Source organism: Schistocerca serialis, chromosome 2 (genome assembly GCF_023864345.2).
Source record: "Schistocerca serialis cubense isolate TAMUIC-IGC-003099 chromosome 2, iqSchSeri2.2, whole genome shotgun sequence".
Taxonomy (NCBI): domain Eukaryota; kingdom Metazoa; phylum Arthropoda; class Insecta; order Orthoptera; family Acrididae; genus Schistocerca; species Schistocerca serialis.
Window position 1 is genome coordinate 113,560,655 of NC_064639.1, and position 15,799 is coordinate 113,576,453.

A 15,799-nucleotide genomic window follows, 5' to 3' on the forward strand; every position below is an offset into this window, starting at 1 on the left:
TCCGGTCACGATTGTTGATCTGGTGTAACATGAGACGTGATTCATCCGACCATGCGGTACGTTTCGATTGACCCACTGTCCATTCTCGATGACCTGCAATAGTAATTAACGATGTCGTTGGGTGAACATGAGAACACGTATGGATTGCCAGTTATGGTGCCCCGTATTAGAGAATGTATGCTGTACGATGTGCTCCGAAACTCTTGTACCTCCACCAGCATTATACTCTGTCATCATACCAGCCAGAGACCATCACGTACCTTGTCCACCCCTGGTAGCTGAGTGGCCAGCGCGACGGAATGTCATACCTAACGGCCCGCGTTCGATTCCCGGCTGAGTCAGAGATTTTCTCCGCTCAGGGACTGAGTGGTGTGTTGTCCTTATCATCACCATTTCATCCTCATCGACACGCAAGTCGCCGACGTGGCATCAACTCTAAAGACTTGCACCAGGCGAACGGTCTACCCGACGGGAGGCCCTAGCCACACGGCATTTCCATTTACCACGTACCTTGCTTTGCAGAGTGACCTTGCACACACCCTCAAGACGGTAGAACGCGAACAGCGAGGCATTCATTCACAGGCGCCGGGTCATAACAGTGTGCTCGTATGTCAGTGGATTTTCCCATCTGCGGCCCCTGTCGTCACTACAGTGATTTCCGCGTATACATGGTGGTTTTTTCCACCGTACACAAACTGTAGAGATTGATCGATGAGAGAAAACGGAACTTCGGAAATGCATGGTTTCCATGCTAGAGATAATTTATTCAACCATACTTCGTCACAGAGACTGCGGTCTAATCCGCGCTGTAATATGCAGTCACAGTTACTGCATGCTTGGTTTCCTTCTAAAGGGTGGTACTGTTCCTCATGCGTCATGCCCTAGCGCCCTCTCTTGCCATAGTAATTGGTAATGTTGTGTCCGATTCACTTCTCTTGCTGACTGACCTTGCAGTGGGTATGATACAGAGTTTTACGCAATGGTTCCGCATTTCAATTGAGAGCTTGCCGACATGGTCTTTACTTACGGAAAGGCAAAATACAGTGGGTGGTGGACAGCGAGGTTGTATCAGCAGACCTATCCCCGCCAACAACCACACTGTTTCCAACAGTGTTTCGCCATTTGTCTGAGGCAGGGACGTTTCAGGAAGCAGGAAGCCATGAAGGACGTACCCGAACTGTTCGGACACCAGACTTGGAGGAAAATGTCATTAGCACTGTGGAAGGCAAACGCCGTGTCGCCGGCCGCTGTGGCCGAGCGGTTCTAGGCGCTTCAGTCCGGAACAGCGCTGCTGTTACGGTCGCAGGATCGAATCCTAGGCATGGCTGTGTGTGAAGTCCTTAGTTAGGTTTAAGTAGTTCTAAGTCTAGGGGACTGATGACCCCAGATGTTAAGTCCCAAAGTGCTCAGAGCCATTTTTGAACCGCCGCGTCAGTACAAGGCAGTTGACCCACCAGTACAGGGTAAGCCAGACGACCGTGTGGAACATTCTCCATGACAATTGTTACTACCCATATCACTTACACCGTGTCCACATTGGGAACAGTTTTGCCACTGATTTCTTCACCAGGCAACCACGATTCCGGGATTTGCGTCATCCATCCTCAGATGTTAAGTCCCATACTGCTTAGAGCCATTTGAACCATTTGGATAGAGGGACCAAACTACAGGGTCATCAGTCCCTTAGGTTACGAGGGAGATTTGAACAAGGATCTCCAACTTTGTAATCCTACGCTGTGACCACACAACCAGAACGCCCTGTCTGTTAGAACTAGCTTGATGTTGCAATGTGTCTCTTTTGCTTCTTTTTTTCACATTTTCTTCCTCTTCGTATGATTGATCTGTGTTCAGTTTCTGACGGGCTATCCTGAAAGTTAAATTGTCATCTGTGGTCGATGTCGGAAGCCTTCCTTCCGTATTGGCATCACCCGCATCTGTGCGGTCTTGGTCAAACTATTCGCATCATTTGAGTACGGCTGGACGGGACATTGCATTTGGTTCATATACCGCTAGAATTTCACTGTGAATCTGCATTAGCCCGCATCTCGTGGTCGTGCGGTAGCGTTCTCGCTTCCCACGCCCGGGTTCCCGGGTTCGATTCCCGGCGGGTCAGGGATTTTCTCTGCCTCGTGATGGCTAGGTGTTGTGTGATGTCCTTAGGTTAGTTAGGTTTAAGTAGTTCTAAGTTCTAGGGGACTGATGACCATAGATGTTAAGTCCCATAGTGCTCAGAGCTATTTGAACCATTTGAATCTGCATTCAATTTAGCAGTTTGAGTCTACAAGGACCGTTTGAAACTATTTGAAGCCATTTTGACTATTTTTCGACCGTGACTGTCTCAAGAACTATGTAAAAGTTTTTTAAATTACCGCTCCGAGTCACAAACTTTGTTAACTATTCTATTATTTTGCGACATGTTTCGAGGGAATACCTCATCTTCAGGCTAAATGGCATTACAAAAACAATTTCACAGTATTATCATACTGATGTTACGTAGTCTTTTTCATAAATGCTGTGGTCATCCTGTGGAAGAAGAGAAAACTTAGATGTCACTTTGAAAGCTGGACTGATGTTTGATCAAAATGTTTTGTAACAGTCACTCGCTTTGTGTTTCTGGTGTAGCAGTCTCGTTGCGATGAGCTGAGGTGTTTCCATTTCCGTGGCCCTCTTGATCACTGTTCACGAATTTTCACTAACGTAAAAAAAAACAAAAAACCAAGATCACCTTTGCCACCAACAACACCTTCAAAAATAAACTGATACATTATATTTCACATCCCACAGAGAAACTAAACAAAGCTGGAATTTAGAAAATTACATTCAGTCATTGCAACAAATATTACATTGGCCAAACGGGAAGAAATTTTAAAACCCACTTTAAAGAACACATTGCCTGTTTCAGACTTGGCAAACCGAATAAATCAGCAATAGCAAAACATATAAATGAAACAGGACACAGTGTTACAATAGACAACGATCTCAAAGTACTACATAACTTAGAAAAGAGCTGGAAAATGGACATACTGGAAGAAATGGAAATATTCATCCATGGCCATATGGGGAATAACAAGATGTTGAATGAAATGACAGACTTCTAAAATTCACATTTCTTTTCCAATTTCACTACAGTACTCTTAGAACAAAAGATACATAACAGGGCAGTCTTTTGACTCTAGCCCCAGCAATTATAGCTTGGAAATATGTAAAATAAATAGTTTATATCATAATTTGTGCAATAATATTGTAACAGGTGCTCAATTTGTAACGTATTTCGTCCACCTACATCTGTAATAAGATAAGACGTGCAGAAGACATGTAAACATCTGACACCACATAGATCGACACATCGATAGTCAAATCGAAACCAGCTGTATTTCGACCGCCATCCTTTTCACTGCACTACAGATTTATTTTTGTGATCGTGTTCCCAAGTTCCTGTTACATTAGTGAAAATTCGTGAACAGTGATCAAAGAGAACCACGGAAATGGAAACACCTCAGCTCATCACAACGAGACTGCCACACCAGGAGAACAAATGAGTGACTGTTACCAAACATTTTCATGCAAACATCAGTCCAGCTTCCAAATTAACATCAGCTCTTAACTAAGTTTACTCTTCTTCCACAGGATAACCACAGCATTTATAAAAAGACTACGTAACTTCAGTATGATCTTATTGTGAAATTATTTTTGTAATGCCCTTTAGCCTGCAGATGAGGTATTCCCTCGAAACATGTCGCAAAATAATACAATAGTTAACAAAGTTTTTGACTGGTAGCGGTAATTAAAAAAAAAATTTACGTACCGATTAAAACTATTGTTGCAAAGCGTTCATTTTACGTTTCAGATTAGTACGAGGTGCATTCAAGTTCTAAGGCCTCCGATTTTTTTTCTCCGGACTGGAAAGAGATAGAAACATGCGCATTGTTTTAAAATGAGGCCGCGTTCATTGTCAATACGTCCCAGACATGGCAGCACCGTACGGCAGATGGAATTTTACCGCCAGCGGCGAGAATGAGAACTGTTTTAAATACTTAAAATGGCGACGTTTTCCTTACTTGAACAGCGTGCAGTCATTCGTTTTCTGAATTTGCGTGGTGTGAAACCAATTGAAATTCATCGACAGTTGAAGGAGACATGTGGTGATGGGGTTATGGATGTGTCGAAAGTGCGTCCGTGGGTGCGACAGTTTAATGAAGGCAGAACATCGTGTGACAACAAACCGAAACAACCTCGGGCTCGCACAAGCCGGTCTGACGACATGATCGAGAAAATGGAGAGAATTGTTTTGGGGGATCGCCGAATGACTGTTGAACAGATCGCCTCCAGAGTTGGCATTTCTGACCTGCATGACGACCTGAAAATGCGAAAAGTGTCATCCAGGTGGGTGCCACGAATGCTGACGGACGACCACATGGCTGCCCGTGTGGCATGTTGCCAAGCAATCTTGACACGCAACGACAGCACGAATGGGACTTTCTTTTCGTCGGTTGTGACAATGGATGAGACGTGGATGCCATTTTTCAATCCAGAAACAAAGCGCCAGTCAGCTCAATGGAAGCACACAGATTCACCGCCACCAAAAAAATTTCGGGTAACCGCCAGTGCTGAAAAAATGATGGTGTCCATGTTCTGGGACAGCGAGGGCGTAATCCTTACCCATTGCGTTCCAAAGGGCACTACGGTAACAGGTGCATCCTACGAAAATGTTTTGAAGAACAAATTCCTTCCTGCACTGCAACAAAAACGTCCGGGAAGGGCTGCGCGTGTGCTGTTTCACCAAGACAACGCACCCGCACATCGAGCTAACGTTACGCAACAGTTTCTTCGTGATAACTTTGAAGTGATTCCTCATGCTCCCTACTCACCTGACCTGGCTCCTAGTGACTTTTGGCTTTTTCCAACAATGAAAGACACTCTCCGTGGCCGCACATTCACCAGCCGTGCTGCTATTGCCTCAGCGATTCTCCAGTGGTCAAAACAGACTCCTAAAGAAGCCTTCGCCGCTGCCATGGAATCATGGCGTCAGCGTTGTGAAAAATGTGTACGTCTGCAGGGCGATTACGTCGAGAAGTAACGCCAGTTTCATCGATTTCGGGTGAGTAGTTAATTAGAAAAAAAATCGGAGGCCTTAGAACTTGAATGCATCTCGTATATTCGCGATGTGTGGGACGCTACTAAACTAGAAGGTTGCGTTTTCTCGCGTTAAAGTTCCCATACGAGTTGCAGTGAGCGTATGCCCCGGGGCTGCGCCGGTGTTTGTCGGCGGTAGTGTGGGCACCGGGTCTCCCGTACTGTGTCGCAAGTGGGAAGTGCGGCTCTCCGGCTAGTTAGGCACGGTGATAACCGCCTTAGCGTTGTTTGCTGCCCGCCACGTCACCCAGTGTAAAGAGGGTCTCGACATACGCCTTAATGACAAATAAAACACCAGCGACATTTCTCTGGAAGCTATGCCGTGTTAAGAAACGCTGAGGAGCTCTTACGTAATACTTACGCGGCAAACAAAGCACACCCAGCCTCGCTCTTTGATAATCGTATCTCTGTCATCCAAAACGCATTGGATTTAAAATTTCCGTACACGCTGACGGAAACGGAAAGTGTTACACCACCAAACAAATCTCCAATGTTTACCAGACTTCGTGGAGATGATCATCACAGAGCGAGTGTTAAATGATTTTACTTCCATTCCATTCGCCAGCGTCAGTATGAAGTGTGACCCCTGCGCTCACGAATGCTCTCTTGAATTCACAGTGGCACGGAAACAATCAGCCTCTGAGTGTTACTTTGTGGAATTTCTCGTCATGCCTGAAACACAAGCTGTCACTTCCTGAAGCCCTACGTCTGCATCTGCATACATACTCCTCAAGCCACCGCATGGTGAATGGCGGGGGGTATCTTGTACCACTACCAGTCTTTTTCTGTCTCGTTCCATTCGCAAACAGAGAGAGGAGAAAACGTCTGACTTTATCCCTCCAATTAAATCCTAATTTCTCTCATCTTACCTTCGTGGTCCTCACGCGAAATGTTCGTTGGCCGCAGTAAAATCGTTCTACAGTCAGCTTCAATCCTTCAAATTTTCTCGGTAGTGTCCCGCGAAAATAAGGTCGTGTTCCCTCTGGGGATTCCCATGTGACGTCACGAATCATCTCCATAATACTTGCGTGTTGATCAGTCCTACCACCAACAAATGCAGCAACATGTCCTAAAATTACTTCGATGTCTTTCTTTAATCTGACCTGGTACGGATCCCAAACACTGGAGCAGTACTCAAGAATAGGTCACACTAGCATCCTGTGAGGGTCACTCCGAAAGAAATGCACACTATCTTTTTTTTAAATCCGTCTTTTATTCTACATGTTTGAAAGTTTTACAGTGTGTAGATACATCCTTTAGGAACAATATTTTCATTTCTCCACATAATTTCCATCCCTCTCAACTGCCTTACGCCATCTTGGAACCAGCGCCTGTATACCTGCACAGTAAAATTCTGGACCAACCTGTTGGAGCCAGCCCGCATCTCGTGGTCGTGCGGTAGCGTTCTCGCTTCCCACGCCCGGGTTCCCGGGTTCGATTCCCGGCGGGGTCAGGGATTTTCTCTGCCTCGTGATGGCTGGGTGTTGTGTGACGTCCTTAGGTTAGTTAGGTTTAAGTAGTTCTATGTTCTAGGGGACTGATGACCATAGATGTTAAGTCGCATAGTGCTCAGAGCCATTTGAACCATTTGTTGGAGCCACTGTTTGGTAGCGTGCACAAGGGAGTCATCATCTTCACACCTTGTTCCACGAAGAGAGTCATTCAGTTTCCCAAAGAGAACAGTCACATGGAGCCAGGCCAGGACTGTAAGGCGGGTTTTTCAGTGTTGTCCATCCGAGTTTTCTGATCGCTTCCATGGTGTTTTGACTAACATGTGGCCGTGCATTGTCGTGCAACAGCAAAAATCCTGCTTTTAGCGATGTGGTCGAACACGACTCAGTCGAGCTTGAAGTTTCTTCAATGTCGTCAGATATACATCAGAATTTATGGTGGTTCCACTTGGCATGATGTCCACAAGCAAGAGTCTTTCGGAATCGATAAACACCATAGTCATAAGTTTTCGAGCAGGTGTGGTTTTGAATTTTTTTTCTTGGATGAATTTGCATGATGTCACTCCATTGATTGCCTCTTCGTCTAAGGTGCAAAATGATGGAGCCATGTTTCATCACCTGTCACAATTCTTCCAAGAAAACCATCTCCACCATTCTCGTACTGTTCCAAAAGTTCGCTGCATACCGTTTTTCTTGTTTCTTTGTGAGCCGCTTTCAACATCCTGGGAACCCACCTGGCATAAACCTTTTTTAACGCCAACACTTTCAGTATTCTGCAAACACTTCCTTCCCCTATCCCAACGTAGCGTGTCAATTCGTTCACTGTGATGCGTCTGTCAGCAGCCACCAATTCGTTAACTCTCTGCACATTGACTGGAGTGTGTGCAGTACGAGGCCTGCCGCTGCGAGGACAATCCTCAATATTGCCGTCCCCGCTTTCATCACGTAACCTGTTGCCCACCGATTAACCATACTGCGATCGACAGCAATATCTCCATACACCTTTTTCAACCTCTTGTGGATGTTTCCCACTGTCTCGTTTTCACAGCACAGGAATTCTACGACAGCTCGTCGCTTCTGACGAACGTCCAGTGTAGCAGCCGTCCTGAAGACATGCTGTGACGGCGCCACTCGCTCGAACAGGTTGAACTAAGTTTGAAAAGAAGCGGGAAGGATGTATATACACACTGTAAAACTTTCACACATGCAGAATGGAAACTGTATTTTTACAAAAATAGTGTGCAGTTCTACTGGAGTGAACCTCGTATATCTTTCTCCTTTACTGACACACCACACTTTCCTAAAATTCTCCCTATAAACCGAACTCGACAATTCACCTTCCCTGCTACAGTCGTCAAGCGCTCGTTACATTTCATATCGTTTTGCATATTGCCTAAATATTTAGTCGAAATGAACGCAATACTGACGCTGTATCCGAACATTATGGGTCCATTTTCCTACTCACCTGCATTAACGTAAATTTTTCTGCATTTGGAGCGAGCTGTCATTCATCACACCAACTAGAAATTTTGTGTAAGTCGCCTTGCATCCTCCTACAGTCGCTGAACGACGACGACTTCCCATGCAGCATAGCGACGTCATCAAACAGCTGCAGGCCGCTACTCACCCTGTCCATGAGGTCATTTATGTGTGTCGAGAACAAGACCGATCCTATCACACTTCCCTGGAGCACTCCCAACGACAGCACTGTTTTCGATAAACACTCACTGTCAAGGACAACGTACTGGGTTCCATCGCTCGAAAAGTCGTCGAGCTACTCTCTTATTTGGGAACCTACTCCACTTGCTGGTACGCCCGTTGACAGTTTGCAGTGGGGCACCTTGTCGAAAGTTTTCGGGAAATCTAAGAATATGGAATCTGCTTGTTGCTCGTCATCCATGATTCGCAGGATATCATGTGAGAAAGGGACAAGCTGACTTTCGCTCGAGCGATGCTTCCTAAAACAGTGCCGATTTGCGACAGAAGCTTTTCTGCCTGAAGGAAACTGTTGGCTGGATGCTGCTATGAAACTAAACGTCTCCCATTGCAGCGCACACATACCCTATGGATGACAAATTAGGGGACTACACAGGACAGAAGAGAGTCCGTACATTCCTCAAGACGGTTGTGGTGTGAACTGCCGTGCAAGGTGTTGCATTATCATGCTGCACTTGCACTTGTTACCTCGCTCATGAAGGGTATGACAAGGTTTACTATACTTGCTACATGCTAGCGAGCATTCAGCCTTTCTTCGACAACTATCAGATCAGTCCTGTTTTCCGATTCAATATCTTCTTTCACCATGATTCCAGAAGTTCTAGAGGTACAGATCTCGAAAATCGCTGCTTGTATTCATCTATCACCAAAGCATCTACGAACATGTTGGCGTTGATCTCACGTCCATTGCAAGAAGCTACAATCTTTGCTCAATACCATAGAAAGTCACTAAACGTCCCAGTGCTCCCTGACACTACGCATTGGAAGTCTCTGTAGTTGTCTGTGGCAAACGACGCATGGCAACGCCAGATCTCAACTAATCTTCCAATAATCTTTTCCCAACGGCTCCGAGGTGACACTGTACCTGAAACCTCAGTCCATATTTCAGCTCTTACTCCTCAGAGTCAGTTCCAACAGACCTGCCATCTTCTCGTAATACAGTCGTTCTGGAAGAATCTATGCGTAGTCTTCTTGCCACACTGTTTTCTTGAGTCCATCTAGAGTCGAGTCAGGTTCAGAAGTTCCCTGACAGATGGGAGGCTTTTGCAGCTTTTAGCTCCAAGCGTAAACATCTGGAAGCGTAACAGTAGTCCTCTGCACTGTGGTGACAAAAGTCGTGGAACACCCATATGCACATGTGCACATGGTGGTTGTATCGCGTGCACAAGGTATAAAAGGGTAGTGCATTGGCGGAGCTGGCATTATACTCATTTGAATCATGTGAAAAGGTTTCTGACGTGATTTGTGGTTTACACGACGGGAATGAACAGACTCTGAATGCGGAATGGTAGTTGGAGCTAACGCATGGGACATTTAATTCCGGAAATCGTTAGAGAATTAATTATTTTGAGATTCACAGTGTCAAGAGTGTGCCGAAAATACCAAATATCAGGCATTATCTCTCAGCATGGACAACACAGTGGCCGACAGGGCTTCACTTAACGACCTAGAGCAGCGGCGTTGGAGTAGAGTTGTCAGCGCTAACAGACAAGCACCATAACGACAGAAACCAATGTGGGACGTGCGACGAACGTATCCTTTAGGTCAGGGCGGCGAAATTTGGCGCTAATGGGCTAATGTTTGCTAAAAACACGGCATCGCCTGCAGCATCTCTCCTGGGCTCGTGACCATATCGGTTGGACCCTAGACGACTGGAAAACTGTGGCCTGCTCAGAAGAGCCCAGATTTGAGTTGGTAAAAGCTGGTGGTAGCGTTCGAGTGTGGCGCACACCCCACAAAGCCATGGACCCAAATAGTCAACAAGGCACTGGGCAAGCTGGTGGTGATTCCATTACAGTGTGGGCTCTGTTTACACGGAATGGACTGGGTACTCTGATCCAAGCGAACCAATCATTGACTGGAAATGGTTATGTACGGATACTTGGAGATCATTTGCAGCCATTCATAGACTTCCATGTTTCCTAACAATGACGTCATGTCATTAGGTCACAGTTGTGAACAACTGGTTTGAAGAACATTCTGGACAATTTGAGCGAATGATTTGGCCACCCAGATCCCCCGACATGAATCCCATCAAACATTTGTGGGACGTAATCGATAGGTCATTTTGTGCATAAAATCCTGCTCCGACAACACTTTCGCCGGCTATGCTTCAGTATTGTTGCAGCGGACTACCAACTTACTTGTTGAGTCCATGCCACGTTGAGTACCTGCACTACGCCCGACACAAGGATCTCCGATGCGATATTGGGAGCTGTCCCACGACCATTGCATCGAGCTGCGATAGGACCGAGACAATGGCGTAGAGACGTTTACGAAATGGAATTACGTCATTAGTTGAGGTAAGGATGTGAAGCTACCGCACCCAGTCCATTGCAACTGTCAGGGATCTTCTTACGCCGACACGACTATAGGCGCCACCCGTTCGGCTGTCATTGCGCTAAAGACAACTTTCTGTGCCATCTGTTGGTTAGGTGCTTCCGTATCCTTCTAGCCAGTGATTCGTCAATTCTCGAATCCGAAAGACGGCGACAGTGTGCATTTGCACTTCCTCTGGGCAGACTGTGTTGCGATATCGACATCAAATGGAAATGTGGAAATTTGTGGTAAGTTCCCATGGGACCAAACTGCTGAGGTCAACAGTCCCTAGGCTTACACACTGCTTAACCTAACTTAAACTAAGTTACGCTAAGGACAACACACACCCATGCCCGAGGGAGGACTCGAACCTCCGACAGCGGGCAGCCGCACGAACCGTGGCAAGGTGTCTCAGACCGTACGGCTACCCTCGCGGCGACATCAAATGTTCCAGCAATGTTAGACACACGCAAGAGCCATCTTGTAATCAAATCATTCATCATCTGTGTGAATGGCTTTTTTTCTTTACTGAAAGTAATCTCGCATAAGGGCGAAATTTCAATGATCTCGAAGTCTGGTAACGTTCGGTCAAGGTGTTTATGGATCTACGTTTTTCATTTCCGTCTGTTTTATTGACTTGTGGCGACGCCCTTCTCAGTCAGTCTTTAGGTTTGCTTGGGGCGTAGTTGTTCTGTCCACCGTTCGACCTATTTGAAAACAGAGCGATTCTAGTTGTAATTACTGCCTCAGCAGGAACCCACACAACCAGGGACTGAACTACAAAACTTAAATCTGCTGCACATAAACGGATATTTGCTACTCTGAATAACCAGAAGAAGTCGAGTGTAATATAAATTCAGAAAAGTCAAAGAACAGTTCACTTTCTCAGAATAAATCAAATACTGTTCGTAAAATTTATCACTAATTAAATTATAATGGGAAATTCATTGGAACCGCACTGAAGAACCTTAACGCAGTATGTCACGCAGCTCATACTGTCACTTTAGTAATGTTTAAACTACTAAATCACGTTCAAAGGTATTCACAGTAACACAGATATATTTCCACATAACTCGTACAAGTACGCTTTCAAATCCCAGACTACTATGAAATTCATTAACATCAATCAAAGTTCAGTTAAAGTAAACTCGGCACTGTTCGGTCATTATATGAGTATGACGTAAAAGAACTGCCCCTTTACCTTTTGAAGTTTTTTATATTAATTTTCCAGCGGCTGCTGTCGGTATAAAGGCTCCTTACCGTCGATAATCTCTCTCTTTGGCGTCAGTAGCATCTTTGACCAGCCGTCGGTTATATGTTGCCAGTGGTCAGGTACTCAGTTCCCCGAGCGTGGCTGACAACTTTGAACACAAGTATCCCGCTACTCTCTAACGTATTTCATTTCGTTAAGACAAGGAAGTTCCCCCTCTTGAACAATATCAATACGCTCGGCTGCCCAGGTGCCACTTTGGTCATTCAATCAATCCCGTCACTAGAATATTAACGTGAAACGTTGTAACATCGGCAATAGACGGACCCTTACAGCTTTGAGAAGGTCGTGTGTCCTTTTCTGTAGGTACTGTATCGTAGTTGAACAATTTTTTCTCATAATAGCAAAACATTATTCCTCATTTTGTATCTTCGTGTTAGCTATGGTTGTAGACACACACAAACTGAAGCGTCACCACTCAGATAAAGAAGGCCATTTACACTTGAGTAAAATATGCCACCCGATAAGAAATTAAGCACTACATCAACCGTTTCCCGTAAAAAAAGTCCCAAAATAGTACAAGACATCATAAGTTGAAAAGAGATTGGTTCTTTACCAGTTGAAAGTCTCCATCGGAGAAAAGAAAGATTTTTGCGAGACAAACATGGGGTTATCTTTTCAATTCTACGAACAGAGAGTAGATACGCTGGGCTAATCAGAAACAAAGAGTTATGGCAAGATATGATCATTGTGGGCACCTTTATATACATTGATAATGTGGTGTCACCGCCAGACACCGCACTTGCTAGGTGGTAGCCTTTAAATCTGCCGCGGTCCTTTAGTATACGTCGGACCCGCGTGTCGCCACTGTCAGTGATTGCAGACCGAGCGCCGCCACACGGCAGGTCTAGAGAGACGTCATAGCACTCGCCCCAGTTGTACAGCAGACGTTGCTAGCGATGGTTCACTGACAAATTACGCTCTCATTTGCCGAGACGATAGTTAGCATAGCCTTCAGCTACGTCATTTGCTACGACCTAGCAAGGCGCCTTTATCAATTGCTATTTATCACGTGATGCATGTACCGTCAGACCGATGTTCACCAATTGTGGATTAAAGTTAAGTATTCCAGCAGCAACGTGCATTATTGGCTATATTAATTACCTTGTCCTGTTCCAGACCTCACGCCAGCCTGCGTGAGCTTAACGCGTGCTTTTCGGCTACCAATCATAGTGGCTTGGCTGTCTTGCCAAGTCACAACAGATAACATGCGAAATAACTGTGTGGAGTGGATATCGTCATATACATTGCAAAGAAGAAAGGGTGCCACGCACAAAGTACCTTCTCAAAACGAGTGTCATACAACATTCGTAGCGAACAATTCAGTGCACGCGGGCACAGTAGCAAAAATGCAAACAGACTGCTTCACCACAAAATAAGTTGTCATTAGAGAATTCACGGATGGATGACTAGCGTCATATGCAAACACCGTGACACTCCATCACGTTCTGATCTTATTAATCTGACATCACCGAATTGAATAATACCGCGAAAGTTCTTCCTCCTTGCACGCGATGCGTGCTGCAGGAGAACCGGGTCGATATCTAATCAACGAGATCATCAATCTTCAATCCCAAGCGACCGGTCCCTGTTACTGCTCGCGGGGCTATCGCCTGGGAGGAAACGAACTGACTGACCGTGACGAAAGAACTTCCGCGATGTCTCACTAGACTGCTTGGAGGTGCATTTACGAACGGTGATTGTTGGCGGCTCTGTATTAGTTGCTTCTATTCCGTGAGTGCAACACCGCTTTTAGTGAAATTATGTTTCCGAGGAGCAAAATCAGAGTTAGCAGAAGAGCTGTTCCACTTCATTTGAATGATAAAATTCCATTTCTTAGTTACCTACATGTTCCATAGATCACTTGAACGATTCTTTTATCTCAAGTGATGTGGAACTTGTCGGTTTACAGGATATGTGGGTATGATTAGTTTGAACATTGATGAACACATTTTTAGTCACACTCATGAAACTACACAAGTTTTTTTTATTGTTTTCACTGGCTATCAATTTTTAAGTAGAAATTCGTCAGTGGGACAGAAGGAGTTGTTCAAGAGCAATGATTTTAAATTAGATTTGAAATTTGTTTCGCTTCCTGTTAGACATTTTATGTTATTGATTAAATGATAAATTTTTATTGCTGTATATTGAACTCTTTCCTGATCCACTAACAGCTTTAACAACGGGTAATAAAGGTCAGTTTTCCTTCCAGTGTTGTCGGCATGGACATCACAGTCCTCTTCATATTGTGACGGATTATTTATGACGAATTTCATTAGCTACTAGCTGTCACGTTTGGACTTTGTTATGTGTTACACCGCCGTAGCTGCGTGTGCTGCTTCGTCAGGCAGTAGTGTTTGCGGGTAGTTGAACTGGGTATACAAAACAGGGCTGCAGGCAACTGTTCAACAGCCTTCTGTAACACTGTCATACTGGTGTAATACAGAGAAAACCCGAGCTCATTCCACAAAATTTCGGAAGTTGTTCACGGATGTATTCTGAGTATTTTGATAGAAGGGAACTGTGACCTGTGGTCACGAGGCAGTTTACGGGCTGTGTATACATGATTAGTTTTAACATTACCGAATAATTATATTTCAGTCCTGATAATGTGAAAACACTTAAAACCTGTTTTTTATTTTTTTACTAGCTGCCAGTTTTTAAATAAAAATGCGTTTATGGAGCAGTCAAGAAGAATTTAAACTTGCTTGCAACCTGTCAATCTTATGTTATTGACCAAATGATTTAAAAAACTTTTTAACTCCTTTCTGAGCGACGGACACCTTAAATAATTAGTAATAGGACTATTTTTTTCCTTCTAATGTTGTAGGTATGAACACTATGTATTGCGTCGCATTACCTGCGGATATACACAACTGGCCATTGAAATTACTAGACCAAGAAGAAATGCGGATGATAAACGGGTATTCATTGGACAAATATATTATACTAGAACTGACATGTGATTGCATTTTTCACGCAATTTGGGTGCATAGATCCTGAGAAGTCGGTACCCAGAACAACCACCTCTGGTCGTAATAACGGCCTTGCTATGCCTGGGCATTGAGTCAAACAGAGCTTGGATGGCGTGTACAGGTACAGCTGCCCATGCAGCTTCAACACGATACCTCAGTTCATCAAGAGTAGTGACTGGCGTATTGTGACGAGCCAGTTGCTCGGCCACCATTGACCAGACGTTTTCAATTGGTGAGAGATTTGGAGAATGTGCTGGCCAGGGCAGCAGTCGAATATTTTCTGTATCCAGAAAGGCCCATACAGGACCTGCAACATGCGGTCGTGCATTATCCTGTGGAATGTAGGGTTCGCAGTGATCGAATGAAGGGTAGAGCCACGGGTCGTAACACATCTGAAATGTAACGTCCTCTGTTCAAAGTGCCGTCAACGCGAACAAGAGGTGACCGAGACGTGTAACCAATGGCACCCCATACCATCACGCCGGGTGATACGCCAGTATGGCGATGACGAATACACGCTTCCAGTGTGCGCTCACCGCGATGTCGCCAAACACGGATGCGACCATCATGATGCTGTAAACAGAACCTGGATTCATCCGAAAAGATGACGTTTTGCCATTCGTGCACCCAGGTTCGTCGATGAGTACACCATCGCAGGCGCTCCTGTCTGTGATGCAGCGTCAAGGGTAACCGCAGCCATGGTCTCCGAGCTGATAGTCCATGCTGCTGCAAACGTCGAACTGTGCGTGCAGATGGTTATTGTCTTGCAAACGTCCCCATGTGTTGACTCAGGACTCGAGACGTGGCTGCACGATCCGTTACAGCCACGCAGATAAGATGCCTGTCATCTCGACTGCTAGTGATACGAGGCCGTTGGGATCCAGCACGGCGTTCCGTATTACCCTCCTGAACCCACCGATTCCATATTCTGCTAA